Raw genomic sequence first — 10284 nt, 5'->3', positions numbered from 1 at the left:
ATTCTTCTAATGGTTTTTGGTATAAAGTAGAAACTGTTACTGTGACCTACAAGGACATGAATGATTTGGCACTTGCTCACCTTCCCAGCTTTTCTGGGTGACTATTCTAGGTTTCCTTATTGTAAGTTACTCACAAGTGCTCATTATACTCCAGCCAAGCTGACCTTTTTTCCTGCCTCTGGGCCTTTCCCCTGAACTTCTCCCTCTTATGAGGAAATGCTCCCACACTACTTAGCTGGTTTTCACCTGTTCATCTTCAAAATTCAGCTTAAATATCATTTCTTTGTGTATGATTTCTCTGACTACCTAATACAGTTTGCCCCTCCCCTATCTTTGTTTTCATGAGTCCTTTACTTTCCCTTCACAAAAATATTCACATCTCGAATTAAGTATATTGTACATTTAATATTTGTGTCTACTAGTAGACTATAGGCTCCATGAAGGTAGGGAGAAGACTTTGTCTCTTCTATGTTCAAAGTTCCTTCTCCAATGCTTGACACCCAATAGCTTCTCAATAAATCTTTTTTTTATGTTTGTGGTTTTATTTTTATGTTGTGATTTTTTTTTTTCGTGTTGCATGCCTGTTCGAGCAATGCACAATGGTCCCTTAAACATAGCTCACTACCCTAAGGATATAATGGGTCTCAGTTGGATTAATGGGATATCTCTGATGAATAAAATACTATCTACCTGGGCCATTCTGTACCACACAGCACAAGAGAAATTATATGAGCAGCAAAATGAAGCTCAAACATAAAATAAATTAGATAAAGGTAATTTAAAGATTCAAAATATACAATACTTAATCTCCAATTAATATAACCTGGGTTATATTATTATATCTGAAACCAGCGAACTCTAAGGATTTTGTATATATTCCAAATTTGATTACTTTTTATATGCTATTCTATTAGAGCTGTTTCATAGAAGCAGGTTAGTTCTGGGTATATACACTCTTAGTATGTATATATATTTTTGAGGTACATGAGATGTTTTGATATAAGCATGCAATGTGAAAAAAAATCACATCACAGAGAATGCGGTATTCATTACCTCAACCATTCATCCTTTGTGTTATAAACGATATAATTACACTCTTAGTTATTTTAAATTGTACAATTAAGTTATTATTGGCTATAGTCAAAAGAAAAGGATTCGATAAATCAAAGAGATATCTGAACCTCCAGCTTTGTTGCAGCTCTGTTCTTAATAGGTAAGATTTGGAAGCAACCTAAGTGTTCATCAACAGATGAATGGATAAAGAAAATATGGCACATAGATACAATAAATGTATTTTTAATAAATTCACTGAATATAGACATTTTCTCTCAGCAAACAGATTATTTATTGGACAATTCTAAAATAAACTAATTTTTGTGCAGAAGTGTTTTTGCACATTATCTTCCTCATGTTGGATTCCCCAGAAATGGGTTTGAGATAATTTGTATGAAAGTTACGAATTAAGGAAATGTTTTCAGGAGAAACTGGTAAGAAATAAAGAGAACCAGAATAAAGAAAGAAACAGAAAAACAAGCAAGAAAGTGACTTCAGGCCAATCATTCCTTGTAACCTAATCTTACAAGGAATCTGTGAAGTGCAAATTATCCCTAAGCGTTGTCCATTGTCCCAATGTCAGGCAAGTGAGCTTGAATGAAGAGATGAAAACTCAGACACATCCAGTTCTCTGCAAATGTATGGAAAGTGACTCCATTTGAAGGAGGGCAGTTCTTCCAAAGAGGAGTAGAATTATGGAATATTAGTATCCAGAACCATGAGAAAGGCACAGAGAAATGGCCAAAGACAACTGAAGTATAGCATCACCAGTAGCTGTTACTGAATACAAATACTTAGAATATTTTGGACTCTTTTTATAAAAGATATAAACTGAAATTCCATTGCCTTGGTGAAAAGTTAATCACATACTTTCTGTTAAACTTTGTAGAACACATGTCCCATCATTTTATGCCTAAACATGTCTTTCACCTATTTTGAGGGGGGGAATTGTTCTGATTCCATATGCTTCTCTATAAACGTTGAAGCGCAATTTTAATACAAAATCCGTGCAGACTACTGCAAAAACCTAAGTTCCATTTGTGAACTGAGGAGCCGTGCCAGGTCTGCTGGTGCAGATTCAAAATAATATTATTTTGTATTTTGTTTCCATCAACATTTAGGACTTCAGCAAATTTTATGTACCATGGTCCCTCTCTTCTTTATTTCTCTTAATTTGAGCAATGCACAATGGTCCCTTAAACTTGACTCACTACCCTAGGGATTAAATGGGTTTCATTTGGATTAATGCGATATTACTGATGGATAAAATACTATCTACCTGGGCCATTCTGTTCCACATAGCACAAGGGAAATTATATGAGCAGGGGAATGGAACTCAAACATAAACTAAATTAGGCAAAGGATAATTTAAAGAATCCAAGTACACAATACTTAATCTCTCATTAATATAACTTGGCATGTATTATTATGTCTGAAACCAGTGAACTCTAAGGATTTTGCATATGTTCCGAATTTGATTACTTTTTATACTCTGTTCCATTAGAGCTGTTACATAGAAGCGGGTTAGTTCTGAGTTTTTAATCTCATTCTTCATATAGCAAGTAGTGTGCTAATAACATTCTGGGTTTTTAGAATATTTCTTTAAACAACTACCACTGTATTTTGTTCATTAGATGTAATCATTGGTTTGTAGACTGAGGAAACTGTCTAACAGTGTCTTCCTGTAGATACCTTTACACAAAGTAAATGTTAATTAACTAAAAACTAGACAGATCATATACTAGTTTTGGGTTTAGTGAACTACTAAGCCTCTATCTGTGGAAAGGAGAAAAAAGGAAAAGACATGCTGGATTGTTTTTTGAATGGCATCCACTTTTATATCTTCTATTTTTTTTAATTTTTCTATTTCTTCTGTATCTTTTTTGGAATTAAAACCACTTACCCTTACTTGCATAGAATTTAAGTTACATGCCAAAATTCAGTTTGAGGGACACAAAGCAATATTTATTATGTCATTACTATGTACTTTGTACTATGTTAGGGACTGGAGATGCAAAAATGAATAAGAGATACCCTGGCTTCAAGGAGACCACTGTTTTTAAAATATAAAATAGATATTATAACATAAGTAACTGACAATTATGAGGTGTTGGTTACTTCACATAGAAATTTTACTTATTTTCAAGGATTTAAGAGTGATTTGAAAAGTGTCTAGTGCCACCCACACTTTCCTCCCAACCTACAAAAATCTCTGTGCAGAACACAAGGTATTTATCACAACAATTGAACAGATGAGAAAAGTGAGGCTCGGAAATACGGTGACTTGTTACCCTCACTTCTGTGGCCAAGACTCCTGAGAGGTATCAATGCCTATCATTTCTCACCTCCTGCTTGCCTTTCAACCCAATGAAACCTGAGTTCTATGCCCAGGACTCTAGCAACTTCTCTCACTAGTAAATTCTACCTCCTCTTTGTTACTAAATTAGTGTTTCCCTTTCAGTCCTTGTCTGCCTCATTGTCTGCAATATTTTACAGAATTGACTGCTCTCTCTTCTCCAGACTTTTGTAGCTTAACGTTCTCTCAGGCTTTCATTTATCTTTGGTCTTATTGATTGATTGATTTTTCTTGTTCTTTTGATAGTCTTTAAAATGGATTTACAAGAAACTTCTTGTCTTCCTATCTTCTTATAAATTATTTTACTTGATTGGTTTAATATATTTTTGCAGCATTAAAGATTACTTAATTGATTATTTGAATCATTATAACTACTATCTAGATATTTTTATGAGAATAAGGTTTGGTCTTACCTCTTAAATATAAATAAAAGAGATATAAAAAGAGATAAAGGAGTCTAGGACTTTCTTGAGTTTTTCAAAGAGGGAGCTGGAGAGTTGTTAATGGAAATCATTCAGGTGAGGGAATATAAGATGGGGAAAAGGTTTGCAGTTGGAGATTATATGTGGAGTTTAATTTGGGGCTTACCAAGTATGACAGCCTAGTGGGCCATCTTAATGGTGATGGCTACACCATACACAAAATATATGAGAAGGAGATAGTAGATTTAGGAGCAATTAGTAAATAGTGGATCAATGAAGCATAAAAAATTAATAGGATAACTGAAAAAGCACAGTCTTAGAGAAAAACTGATTTGAAATATGATTAACAGTTCAATTTGAGATATATCCATGTCATCCAAATGTAGATCTCCAGGAGTACAATTATTTTTACATTTTGGCCCTCAAATTCCAAAAGTTCCTCAGATATCAATGTGAGCTCTCAGGAAAAGTGACAAGAACAGAACTTTAGGGGTTTGAGGCTTTGAACTCCCCCACTCATTGATTCAATCAAAGAAGCTATAGTATTGCTGATAATTTTATTCATTCATTGACTGCTGGCATTTGAAAACTGACAAAGAAAACACATATTTATTTGGATAACAAAACTGAGACTACAGAAAATTTAAGCTATTTGATGAAATTTACATAGCTTATAAGTAACCAAGAATAATGTTGGGTGTTTCTCCCAAACACTTGTTTCATCAGTAGCTTGTATTGTCTTCTCCATTTGGCTGGCATTCATAGCATCTTTCAGTCCCATGCTTTGCTTTTGAGTCTCACTCATACTTCTTTGATTAATACTATCTTTATCTATTTCATAAATTACAGAGACAATTGTCCCTACACTTGCCTAACACCACGCTACTCTACCTTGCTCAATCCTTTTCCAAATGAAGTAATCTTTCTGAAAGGCAAATTGGATGATATCAACCCATCGCTTAAAACCACTCAGAACACTCAATTGTCCACAAGATAAAGTGCTAACAAACAAGTTATAAAAACTCTCCCTTATTTACTTTCTATTTTCATGTTATATAAATCCATTCACTAAATATTTCTGTACGTGTTATGTTCCAAGTATTTTTCAATGATAAATAAACCTTCATTCAGTTTAATGCATGATAGAGTAGACAGATATATTAAAATTTAATATACATAGTATTTAATGAATACAAATTGTGATGACTTAAGAAAATAACAAGATACTATGAAAGAATTTAAGAACAAGGGTCTAATTTTATTGTATTTTCAGAAAATATTTTTCTAAAGATACATAAGGTAAATAGGAGTTAGTCAAACATTCAGGAGAAGAGATTTCTGGCAGGAGAGACAACATTTGAGAAGGTCCTGCAACAGAAAACAGATTGGTTTCTTTGGGGAACTGAGAGTGCTAGTTGTGGTTGGATTCCAGTAAACGAGAGGAAAGTAGGAAGGAGTTTAATATGGGTATAGAGAGACTGCTTATTGCAGTTGCTGAAATAGGTCATCTCTCTCTCTCTCTCTCCCCCCCCCATTCTCTATCTCTTTCTATCTCTCTCCTCTTGCCTACTATACTTGCTACTCCCTCTGTCTTAAACTATATATTCTGCTTCTACACATGTTATTTATATATCTTTTGAATAATTCTTCTCATTTTATAGACCACAGAGTAAATGTTGCCCTATTTGGAATGTGTATTAGTTACAATGCTATAACAAACAACCCCAAGATGTCAGTGATTAACACAATAAAGTCACCCAACATATATGCTACAGATTAGACAGTTGTTCTGGAAGACTCTTTGTGTGTGGTGACTTGCTGACCTACTTCATTCCAAATAGTGATTCTAATACCCACTGAACTCACAGGTTCAGTCAGTGTGTGGGAAGAGAGAGAGATTATTTATGGGTCAGACTTGGAAGTGTCCAGCCTAAGAATAACTTAACCCAGATTGAAAGGGCCAAAATTCTGTCCATGGCCACTCCCATCTGTAAGAGAGGCTATGAGACAGAAAAGGCAATAGGCATAGTAAACAAGTCATCATTCTCTGCCACATTCCTCTTTTTTGGCCACCAAGTATCAGAAATGTCTCGAATTTCTCCCGTGTAAAGAATGCAACCAGCCTCTTCCTGAGACACAGAACCTCAATTCCCGTCCAGTCACTGTATCCAGCTCAAAGTTCAGGATCTCTAAGAAAGGCATGGTCCTTGGCATTATGTCTAAATGTGTCTCTTCATAGTTCTTCACCCCATGAACCAAAAAGACTAGTTGTTTTCAACGCAACTTTAAACAATCACAGGACAGCTGACTGCTTAGAGATGTATCAGAATAAAAAACATGTGGAGTCATCTGATGATAGCAAAGGTGAAATCCTACCAGAAAGCAAGGAAGGAATGAAAGAAGAGCCTAGAACACCACTTACAGTATTAGAAATTGAGCATCATGGCTGAGGCAGGAGAATCATTTGAACCCAGGAGACGGAGGTTGCAGTGAGCCGAGATTGCGCCAGTGCTCTACAGCCTGGGTGACAGTGTGAGACTCCATCTCAAGGAAGAAAAAAAAAAAAAAAAAAAAAAGAAGAAAGAAATAAATTGAACATCATAAAGATAATGAGAATTCTTTATGTCAGACACTAGGCTAAGTGTACATTTTTTTTTCTTTAAATTCTCAAAGCAACAATTTGGGTTGGGCATTATCATTAGCCCCATTTTACTGATAAAGAAACTTAAATTCAGAAAGGTTAAGAAACTTGCCTCAGTTTACACAGATACTAAATTGTTGGAATTAGATTTTAAGATTTTCTGGAAAAGAAAAAGATTGTCCGAATTAAGAATTAAAAATCTTAATCATTATTATATACTATCTTTCATATCTTAATTTAAATAGCTAAGGAGCCAATTAATGTATTTTTAGATTATTATTGCAAATTATATACCAGGGGAAAATTCACTAAAATTTCAGAATAGCAACCACTATAATATATAGATTTATATTAGAAGGGTTTTGAAAGTATTTACAAATAAAATAATGATACTTAAATACAAAATTATTTAACTTTGAACCTAATAATTTACACAAGCTCATTGCATTTGAACAATAATTTCAAATTCTCCAATCTTTAATAACTCAGATGCCTTTGGCATCAGGTCCGTTACTCTCATTTTTTTTTTTTTTTTTTTTTGAGATGGAATCTCTCTGTCGCCCAGGCTCAAGTGCAGTGGCAGGATCTCAGCTCACTGAAACCTCTGCCTCCCAGGTTCAAGCAATTCTCTACCTCAGCCTCCTAAGTAGCTGGGACTACAGGCACACACCACCATGCCTGACTAATTTTTATATATATATTTTTTAATAGAGATGGAGTTTCGCCATGTGGGCAAGAATGGTCTTGAACTCCTGACTCAGGTGATCCACCCGCCACAGCCTCCCAAAGAGCTGGGATTACAGGCGTGAGCCACAGCTCCAAACCTAAAATTTTAATAATAATGAATGTATCAGAATAAGGCAATACCCCATTTTAAGATTTATTTTCTTGAGAAATTGCTTGTAATTAATAAATTCATCATAGTTCACTTCAAATTCACATAATCCAAATAAGGAAATTGTTCTTCATCCAAAATTTCCCCATAGAAATATGAACAGGATTTCTGGATAAATGTAAATGTAAAGGTACATATTTATTTTCATGGAAAGAATTGTAAAGTTTTCTAGTCTTACTATGATAATTTAGACAATACACTGAAACAGCTAGATGTACTACTTTGTTTAGTAGAGCACTATTTTCCCTAAATGTCAGCAGAGACTGTTTAAAATGGCTTTCTGCCATGTATCTTTCAGGAAGAACTTTTACATAGGCAAGATATTTTTGATAGTAGTTGCATTTTATGAATTGAAATGATAAGGTATCCTTTAAATTTCCCACTCTGATAAAGAATTATGTTCCTATTTTGTAACACTTTTATTCAATACAATGTCTTCTTTTTCAATAAGCAGAGACTTTTTCCTACTGAACTTCCAGTGATATCTGAAAAACATAACTACAGTTCTGTTATCACACACAATTTTTATTTTTTAAAAAATAACACACAGAGTTCCAATAATATTTCTCGTTAATACATATTTTCTCTGTAAACCATTTATTGAATTGGCTAGCGGCTTTCTTCAGACTTTGAATTTTTCAAAAGGCAAATATAGCAATTAAGAGCCTGGAAGAAATCCCTCATCAAATTAGAATCAACTGGCAAATTTGGACCTTAGCTAATTAACTATACTCTTAAAAATTTTGCTGAGAAATGAACTCAATTTAAACTTAAATTAATTAAATTAAATATATTCTAATACTTGATAACTCAAAACCCATTAATTTCAGTTTAGTGGGTTCAATACAACCAAGTCTTGTCTTCTGACCTGATATACGTCTCACCCCAAGAAGTTATGCAGTTAACATTACAAAGTACAAGGATTATGCACTAAACAGTGTCAGATACCATTAATGTGGCCTAATAAAATTATATATAACGCTGTTACAACTGAAGCATAAATAAAAGTGAAAAAACAAAGTAGTTCTTTTGTTTCTATAGTGTCATTTAATTGACTTAGTAAAAAAATAATAATAATAATCTTCATTTTCTCAAGTACTGAATTGTTTCCCTTGCAATTATTCACTAAACTGGTCCCTACTAGCAATTTTATTGTGGTGTGTTTTTGAGATTTTTTGTTTTAATGTTCCACAATTCTCCTCTGCACAAATTCTTGTTTAGCACTTTTCAAAAACCCAAGGAATTAAAAGACCTATTTAATTCAATTATTTTCAAAATGTTTTTTGTTATTATGTGAAAGATTTTAAGTTCAAGGGATCTATTGTAAAAAAGGGCGAATATAGTCAATTCCAATGTCATGTATTCTTCAAGATTACTAAGACCGTGGATTTTGACTGTTCTTACCACAAAATGATAAGTATGTGATGCAATTGTGTGTCAGAACTTTGTTGTACATAATAAATATATACAATCATGTCAATTAAAAATAAATTATTTTTCTAAAAAGTTCAAAAAGATGAAAATATTTATAAAATGACAAAACCAAATGTTTCTATTGAGAAACATTTGAGTGAGATAAAGACAGTGCTATACTAATTAGTAGGAACTTTAGTGAGATAAAGACAGTGCTATACTAATTAGTAGGAACTTTAAGCAATTATGTATAGGTAACTTTTGTATAAACAAAGGCTATCAGGTGATATGCAGTTGAGAGGGTGGTTATTTTATTTATACCTCATAATAACCATTATTGCTGGGATAAAAATAAGACATTATTTTCCCAGTAAAAAAATATTATTATGCCTGTTATTCTAGTGTACTTATTAATTATTAACAGTGCCTTGCTTGGAATATAACATTATATAGTTGGTTAATTATTAGATCCCTTTTGTGTGGAATGGGTACCAAGATTTAGAGAAGTATGTTGAGGTAATGAAGGTAAAATATTGTGAGTGAGAGGAAACTCTGAGTCCTCATAGAATTTCTAGACACGCAGAAATAGAATGAAATAGAATGACTGGTTTTTGAAGTGCAAAGGGAATTGTATTTATTTATTTACAGTTTTCTGGAAGATCTGTCACTGGGCTAAGTGGGGATTTAGACGACATGTGTACAGGAAGACCTGACTGGTCTTATTAATCTAGCATAGTCATCTACTAAGCAAAGTCAGCAAAACCTAGTTCATTTATGTTGATTTTATCTTCATTTTTCCATGTCTTTTTGTTTATGTTTCATACTGTATATAATTTAATAGTTTCATAGTGCTCTATAGGTTTTAAGTTTAAAATATATATATGTTGAAGACCTGATTGCAATATCTATACTGACGGGGCTTGGCAAACAAATTGATTTTGGCAACCTTCCTCTAACATATGCTGAGTGTTTGTTAGGCACTGTTAATAGTCTGGAGACTAAGACAATATAATCTTCTCATAGTCTGTGATTTAAAGACCCAAAAACAGTGCCTAAAATATTTTGACTTTTTTTTTATATTGAGTCTTGCCCTATAGCCCAGGCTGGACGCTATTAATATTATGTAACAATGAAAATAGCGTCAAGTGTACAACTTTTTTCTGGTATTTGTTTTTGGTGCTATACATAATATTATCAGTTAAAAAGTCACATAAACAGAGTTTCCTTGTAATAATACTCAAATTTTCTTCCTGCGATCTACTGAAATACTAAAATGAGAAAATGGAGACGAGTAGTCGTTTAGGAAAATATTACATTAAGTGCTTAAAATGTCATTAGAGAAACAACTAAAACTTTGCAAAAAAAAAAAAAAACATTAGTATGTAACATTACATCAACACATGAAACAATGTGGTTTAGTATATTATGTAAGTCCTTGGCATAGTAGATTTTTAAACATTACATGGAAAGCATTACCAATTTAATTTTAAAATATTCATATTCC

General features: G+C 33.1%; 1 long non-coding RNA gene across 1 annotated transcript in view; it reads right to left on the bottom strand.

The window, feature by feature from the left end:
- Window positions 1-6351, bottom strand: part of LOC103886905 — a 58862-nt gene extending 52511 nt beyond the window's left edge. The window contains exon 1 of the long non-coding RNA XR_002523861.2: window positions 6254-6351. This is a non-coding gene — a long non-coding RNA (uncharacterized LOC103886905). The remainder of the gene's footprint in view (window positions 1-6253) is intronic.
- Window positions 6352-10284: the final 3933 nt, after the last annotated feature.

This window comes from Papio anubis, chromosome 8 (assembly GCF_008728515.1).
Source record: "Papio anubis isolate 15944 chromosome 8, Panubis1.0, whole genome shotgun sequence".
NCBI lineage: Eukaryota > Metazoa > Chordata > Mammalia > Primates > Cercopithecidae > Papio > Papio anubis.
Note: the sequence above shows the minus strand (reverse complement) of the source record. Positions and strands in the feature narration are given on the sequence as shown.